We start from the raw sequence: 8695 nt of genomic DNA, 5'->3' as shown, positions 1-8695 counted from the left end.
GAGGAAAGAGAATGACTGTAGTTCTAGTATATTGGTAACTAAAGTGCAATCACAAATTCAGTCAAAGATGTCTACTATTTAGTGTGGTGGACATTTATTTTTGTGTTCAACTCTTGCTATTTATTGAAGAAATATTTTACTCTGGCTTGAAATTCTTTCTGAAACATGGCCACAGAATCAACATTAGAACTACAAAGGAGTCAAAATGCTGGATGGGAGGCAAGGGGTGGTGGAAAATGGAATACAATTTGAGCAGGTTAGGGAGAACTGGTTCAGTTACAATATTCAAATTCAAAAGTAGAGAACGGAAACTCAGATTAGCATAAAACTATGGTTTCTGGAGAGAGTTCCTCTAGAATGTCTCCAGTAACACTATTTCACTGACATGAACAGAATCCTAATACAAAGTAAATTGTATGTTGCTTCTGTACTCCATCAACCCCAACCTTTCCAGGAGCAGAGATAGGCAAGTAGGTTACTATACACACACACACACACACACGCATTTTCTCAATCTGACCCCAGATTAACATATTGGTCACAGATAATTAATGTGTGAAAATTTTCATCAATAAACTGATGAAAAACCAATATATTTTCAAAGAAACACCCTCAGATCTATAAAATAAGAAGGAACAATATTTTTATTCAATACAATAAGTATAGCCACAAGGAAATACATCATTTTACTATTGCTCAAAAGAAAAGAAAACAAACTGGATTTTAGCCCACTCACCATCCCCCACCAGATAGAGAGCAGAATAACTGATTAGATACTCCTAAAATAATTTGTATACATATGAAAAATGTCACTCTCCCATCTAAATTGAATCAATAATGAATGCATAATAATTCTACCCATCAAATACCCAGATGGCTACAGGAGAGTGATAGAAGGCAGATATTTTAGCCCCAGGTTAAGCAGGTCCCTTTTCCTTGGGTAAGGTAACAGGGGCAGTTCCAGAACAATCAGAAATTTGCTGGAACCAATTAAGGCAGACAGGCTAATTAGGATAGCTGGAGCCAATTAAGAAGCTGCTAGAATCAATTAGGGCAGGTTAATCAGGGCACCTGGTTTAAAAAGGACCTCACTTCAGTCAGTGAGGGGCGCACAAGGAGCTGAGAGTAAGAGGGCGTACTACTGAAGGACTGAGGAGTACAAATGCTATCTGGCATCGGGAGGAAGGTCCTGTGGTGAGGATACAGAAGGTGTTGGGAGGAGGCCATGGGGAAGTAGCCCAGGGAGTTGTAGCTGTCACACGAAACACTGTCGGTGTTGCATGAAACACTGTAGACAGCTGTGATGCACAGGGCCCTGGGCTGGAACCCAGAGTAGAGGGCAGATCTGGGTTCCCCCTATCCCCCAACTCCCTATTGGATACAGGAGAAGTTGACCTGGATTGTGGGTCCCACCAGAGGGGAAGATCCCTGGCCTGTCCCCCAACCCACTAGGTAGACAGCAGAGACAGTGGGTATTGTTCTCCTCCCTTTCCCCATGCTTGCCAGTGATGAGGTTAGCTGAGGGCATGGTAGGTTTGAGCCACTAGCAAAAGTAGCCAAACTGAGGGCTGCCGTGAATCTCTGAGGCAAATCCACCAATAAGCGCAGGACCCACCAAGGCAGAGGAGGAACTTTGTCACACCATATATATATACCTACATATAAATATTCTACCATTTCTTGCAGAAATGGTAGAATACACAAAGTATTTTCTAGTATATAATAACAATACTTGTATCAGCTATCCAAAAACTCGTATTGACGTCAGTAGGATTTAGATCAGACCCAAAGAACTAACCTACATAGAGTACCACACATAAATCATACATATATATTTACCTGTGTACTGATTTATAGATATCCTTAGAAAAATGAAAATAAACTACTAATCTGCCCTCTAAAAATAAAGATTTTTTTTTTACTGAAATGGATAAGTTTCAAGAAAAAAATAGAGTTGAGATTACAGCAAATTTGCTAACAAGTTTTAAAAGTACATAAGAGAATATCCAAAATACCACATTTAAATAGCTTAATATCCATGAAAGCAAGAGAGAAATACACAGAAAATGTTTTAAAGTAAAAATCATTTTATATGCTTTGACTTTCTCAATCAGCTTTTATAGTACAACTATACATTCATCCTTGAAAATCCAGATATAGTACATATCTACAACTCTACTATGATGATTTAGTAGAACTCAAGCAAAATTGTAAGGCACCACTTTCCTTTGGATTGCTATCCAAGCTGAATGTTTGCCTGCTAATTTTTACATTGTAAATATTTGGAAATCTTGTCACATCTCATGATTGCCAGTCTCTTCACCACAACTGGATTCAGTTTAATAGACCTGTAGTTATCTATCAAGTCCTTTATCCCTTCTTTAAATTTTCAGCCAACTATCTTTTTTTTTTTTGGCACTGCATATAGTGTTCACATGTTAAAACTACTTGTTGAAGGCTTTACTTCGGTCACTTAAGACTTTAATAGTTGTTGCCTTATTTACTGCCGTGTGCAAGAACTGTGAATGCATGAAGAGGAAGGCTCACTTTTGCCTTTCACATGGGACATACACAATCTGGTTTTATCTAGGGGTGTGCTCCCTCGGTTGTTCAATATTTCATAGCAGGAGCCGCATAGGAAGGATGGTGGTTGGAAAGCAACTTCTGAGAAGTAATGGCCAATGAGTGTAATTACATATTTCAGATTGCTGAAAGAGTACAATATTTCACTCTAAATTCTTGGGGAAAAGCTGGTACATAGTCCGTTCTGAATATTAAATGTTGGAGTTCAGCAATGATATGCTTGAAACATCACCTCCATGTAATAAATTCTATAGCAGTTCCTCTCTGATACAAGGGGATAACTGTGTGTATGTATGTATACAAATATACACCATTTATTTTCTTTGAGAGCCAGAACAGGCTATCACACAGGTCAAGATAATACATATATTGCAAGTGGCTGTTTATACTTTCTTATCTGCATTAGATTATAAGGCTTTCAGAGCAAGTAGTCCCTGATGATGGGGTGTGTGTGTGTATGTGTATATATATATATATACACACCACCTAATGCATCGTGGACACTGATTGGGGACTCCAAGAGCCATTATAATACAGAAATTCCCATAATGTTTTGTAAAAATTAACAGAATTGTGTGAATTACTTGGATACTTGGAGCCTGATTACCTGACAAAGGAAGAACAAGACCCAATGACTGTAAATTTAATCTAGAATAATTTAGATTGAAATACGGTGCAAATTTGTAATGGTGAGGGTAATTAACCATTTAAACAATTTACCAAGGATTGTGGTGGATTCTCCATCACTGGTTATTTTAAAATCAAGATTGGATTTTTTTTCTAGATGATATGCTCTAGTTCAACAAGAATTCGTTCAGGGAAATTCTATGGCCTGTGTTACAAAGGAGGCCAATCAGAAGTGCAAAGGCTAGCAGGGCCTGTGCTCACAAAAATGAAGAAGGGTGGGCAGGAAGTGGTTCCCAAGAGTCAGAGATGGGAGTATTGAGAGGAAATTTGTACAGCAACTGCCAGTGCTGTAGCTGTGGATAACCACAACACTGCCTGCTTCAGGGCTGTCAGACTATCACTTCTTTCAAACACTAAACACACTCAACAAATGAATGTTATGCATTTTGTCAGTTTCCATAAATGGCTAGGTTTTCTGGAGAGGTGCCTGAGGAAAGTGCAATATTAAAAATAAAAGACTAAGGGCTTTGGAGGGGAGCAAAGGGAATTTTTTATGCAGTAGAATTTTTAATGTGTAAGAAGCATAGTAATCCAATGTGCTGGATATGTCATTTATTGCTTGCAGGTGTTAGTGCCACAGACCCTTAAAAGAACACCAAGTTTCTCCAGAGACACAAATTAGTAGCACAGTCACGTAAAGAAGAAACAAGCCCTCAAGCTGGGAACAGCCAGTTTGTTTCGGACAAATTGCCAAATAATAAGCTTTACTGATTTTTTGCGTGTGCACCTCTTTCCCTTGGAGATGTAACTTCATTAGTTAGCATGTTGAAATATAAATTTTATGCCTGCAGGCTGTCCCTATGTCACATCTTAGAATAATTTATTGACGGGAGAGATTGGAACCATAAAAATTGGGCAAGTGACCAGATGATACAGGAAGCATTGGTGAGAAACAGAGGATGCACCAGGCAGATACCTCACCATTTTGGAAGTCAAGAGAATTTTAGAAGAGAAAAGGAAAATTAAATTATTAAAAGGAAAAAAAGTGAGTTGCAGATGACTCAGGAGACGAGCTGCTGGGCCTTTCAGCTCTGTGACTGATTTTAATATGGATCACTGCAGTATTGATTGCAAGTAATTACCCTCTGACAGCTCTTTGGGGTCTTGGTGACACAAACTGGTCATCTCAGTCCAACACCTAATGGAAAAGTATCCACGTCATAAAACATAAATGTAATGAATGCAAATAAAAAGCTGAGAATACTTTAGAAAATATGAAGAATCGATTATTCTCAGTGACTAAGAAAAATGCTCAATAAACATGTGTTTACTAGCTCTTTTAGGAGATTATGTATTTCCCTCAGTAAAATATCTCATTCCGTAGAGCTGAAGTGGTCTCAGCTTTTTATTTTTATGGTGTGCTTTGGTCTGTGTGACAGACCCCGTCCAAAGGATTTGGACTGAGACCACCGAAGTATATTAGAGGGACTAACAAACAACTTTTGAGGGCTGACAGGTTCTTTCAATATAGTTGTACATTGGATTAGAAGCAGCAGTTTGGAGATGAAAAGCCCATAACTCATTATCAGGGTTTTTTTTCCAGCCACCTAGTCCCACCTTTTTAATGAAGATTAATTACTATTTGCTCATCAAAAATGTCCTTATCTGAAAAGCCAGCAGTCTTTAAACCATCTGCCACTGCTCACCTCTTTGACAGCTTGTCACTATGATAAATATGACTCACTGGTTTTAGCATTAGTGTGATGGCTCTTTACAATGTCTGTATTTCCTATTAATGTATGGCCAATTCATTTTTTTCTGGGGCATTTTTACTGCACATTTAGTCTCTGGGGACTACCCTAGTCCACTGTATTTTAGAGAGGCATTCACCCAGGGTACTACTGGTACCTGCTTGCCCTTGGGATTTCCAGCAGGGGAGAGCAGCTGTAATCTCTGCCAAATAGCCATAAAAGACCTGCTAATTGAGGCTGGTGAGGGGACATGCTGAATCAGCGTATCTCCTTAGCTACTCCCCCTCCTTGGATTTAGCTGCTAATATAATTTATTTTAGGGTGGATGTGGGCACCCTGCAGGCCCCTTTGATGGAAAAGAGGTTGTGGGAACTTAGTTCCACTGAAGCATGACTTTCCTTGTCAGGCTTTCTCCCACTAGGATCTGTGACAAATTCTACTAGTGCAGCTCCTGGAGTGAATTTGGCCCTGTAACTTCATTTACACTCTGCCTGACAGTGTATTTATATGCTTCTTGGGTGACCTGAGCAAATGAATAACATGATACACCAGGTTGACATAGACCAATTAACTGTGTGGATCAAACTTTTTGACAATTTGTGTGTTCTGTAGACCAGTTGGTAAATGCTCCCGGCAATTTTTACAAAACAAGCAAGAGATAGAAATAAGACGTGTTTAGAAATGACACCAGAGAAACTGACATTCTTTGTGTGATTGGGTAATAAACACCTTCATATACAACAGAAAGAAAGCAACAAAGGGATGATGTAATCAACCCCTACTATGAATCTCTGGTTAACCATGCTTTCTGAAGTAAGGTGATAAACTTCCTCACAGGGGTTACATCTAGATCAACCAACAATACTGTTCTGTATCTCACACAGAGGGGTAATTTTTCCAGATTTAGTTGCTTCCAGTAAGGCCTTTGGTCTGGTTACTTGTCACTTTCGGGAGGGAATGCAAATCCACCACATCCTTTCATATGGTTTCTTGGGCATGTCATCCTTATGAAATATAACTTTGTGAATGTTAACCTCAGGGCTAAACATTTCTGGATAATGCGTAACCAATTCACAACACAGCCTCTTCAAATCATCGCTCATTTCAGAGGGAAGCAAGTCAAGCATCTTCTAGGATTGTATGTCATTGCAGACTTCAAAAATTTCACTATAGCTGCTTCTGATATGTTTCTAACAAATGTTAGATAATTTTAACTGCAGTGATATGTTCATTAACTTATGAATGGGAGTCAAATTGCTCAAATTGCTCAGCCTCCTCGAAGAACCCACTCTTGTCTGGGTTCTCAACCTTAATCCCCCCTTTGGGGAAATCAGTCACATTCATTACAAAGATCTCTTGGTTTCAGAGTAGCAGCCGTGTTAGTCTGTATTCGCAAAAAGAAAAGGAGTACTTGTGGCACCTTAGAGACTAACAAATTTATTAGAGCATAAGCTTTCGTGAGCTGTAGCTCACGAAAGCTTATGCTCAATAAATTTGTTAGTCTCTAAGGTGCCACAAGTACTCCTTTTCTTTTTGCGAATACAGACTAACACGGCTGCTACTCTGAAACCAGACAAAAATATAGTAGTGTAAAACAGTTAAAGTTTATGCCAAAATTATCATTTGGAATACTTAATTCATATAATATACTCTTTTTAAAAATAAAGATGTCCCACAGTGAGCAGATAAGTGTGGGAGGAGAAAGAAAGAATGAAATAAGGAAAAATATATATCCCAAATATATATATATCTATATAAATAAATATATAGCAAAGCCTATTTTGGAAGAAGAGCAGAAGATGCTCAAATTCCACTAGACTTCTAAATGGGATGTTCTTACATGCTGGTGTTTATATAAAATAGAAACCGTGTAGACACTGAAGTAGCTGGAAAACCCTTTCAAGAAGATGCCCTACAGACTGAGTCAGGGATGGGAATGCCAGGTCTTCTATGATTCACAGCCTACCAGGCAGACTTCCTCAGAGTCTGGGATTCCAGAGCATCTAATTGGAACAAAACCAAATTTCAAAATATAAAAATTCTCCATGGTATTGAATTTCCTTTTTTCATCCAGCTCTAGGTTCACAGAACAGAGTTTGGAACCTTTAATACACCATTGTATTAGTTCTTGAGAATACAGAGAGTGAACCTGATACACATAGCTACATCATCTTAGATGAGCTAAATTCTAAAAGACAAACAAAATTGATGTTAAAAGGAAAATCAGACTTTAAAAATCCTTTCATTTTGAATAATCTCAGGATTATTAGTGAACCAAATAGGGATTTGTCTTAAATATAATTCTGTATGAAGTCTGTTTCCCTCCAAACAACCCATGTTTATTTGGTCACAGTGCACACCAGTTATAAACGAAGCTTCAGTGATTATGTGATACCTATTATAACATGTTGCCAGAGTTTTTATAGTGTTCTGACTTTTTCCTCATTAGTTACTGTACTTAGTGAGATAAATGCAGACACATGGTCTGAATCTTCAGTAATTCAGTTAGGAGTTTTCAGAGTAGCAGCCGTGTTAGTCTGTATTTTCCACCAAATGCATCCGATGAAGTGAGCTGTAGCTCACGAAAGCTTATGCTCAAATAAATTTGTTAGTTTCTAATGTGCCACAAGTACTCCTTTTCTTTTTTCAGTTAGGAGCTATTCATCTCCATCAGGACCAATAAAACCATCTATAAGTATTCTCAAAAAGAAAAGGAGTACTTGTGGCACCTTAGAGACTAACAAATTTATTAGAGCATAAGCTTTCGTGAGCTACAGCTCACTTCATCGGATGCATTTGGTGGAAAAAACAGAGGAGAGATTGATATACACACACAGAGAACATGAAACAATGGGTTTATCATACACACTGTAAGGAGAGTGATCACTTAAGGTAAGCCATCACCAGCAGCGGGGGGGGGGGAGGGAAAGGAGGAAAATCTTTCATGCTGACAAGCAAGGTAGGCTAATTCCAGCAGTTAACAAGAATATCAGAGTAACAGTCAGGGGTGGGGTGGGGGGGAGAAATACCATGGGGAAATAGTTTTACTTTGTGTAATGACTCTTCCATTCCCAGTCTCTATTCAAGCCTAAGTTAATTGTATCCAGTTTGCAAATTAATTCCAATTCAGCAGTCTCTCGTTGGAGTCTGTTTTTGAAGCTTTTTTGTCATAGGGCCTAATCACATCAGCCATACTATCAGAGGCTCGTTCACCTGAGCATCTACCAATGTGATATATGCCATCATGTGCCAGCAATGCCCCTCTGCCATGTACATTGGCCAAACTGGACAGTCTCTACGTAAAAGAATGAATGGACACAAATCAGACGTCAAGAATTATAACATTCAAAAACCAGTTGGAGAACACTTCAATCTCTCTGGTCACTCGATCACAGACCTAAAAGTGGCTATCCTTCAACAAAAAAGCTTCAAAAACAGACTCCAACGAGAGACTGCTGAATTGGAATTAATTTGCAAACTGGATACAATTAACTTAGGCTTGAATAGAGACTGGGAATGGATGAGTCATTACACAAAGTAAAACTATTTCCCCATGTTATTTCTCCCCCCCACCCCACCCCCCACTGTTCCTCTGATATTCTTGTTAACTGCTGGAATTAGCCTACCTTGCTTGTCACCATGAAAGGTTTTCCTCCTTTCCCCCCCCCGCTGCTGGTGATGGCTTATCTTAAGTGATCACTCTCCGATGAAGTGAGCTGTAGCTCACGAAAGCT

The sequence above is a fragment of the Dermochelys coriacea genome, chromosome 2 (genome assembly GCF_009764565.3).
Source record: "Dermochelys coriacea isolate rDerCor1 chromosome 2, rDerCor1.pri.v4, whole genome shotgun sequence".
Classification (NCBI taxonomy): Eukaryota; Metazoa; Chordata; order Testudines; family Dermochelyidae; genus Dermochelys; species Dermochelys coriacea.
The sequence above is the reverse complement of the archived record's forward strand: the minus strand, read 5'-3'. Positions refer to the sequence as shown.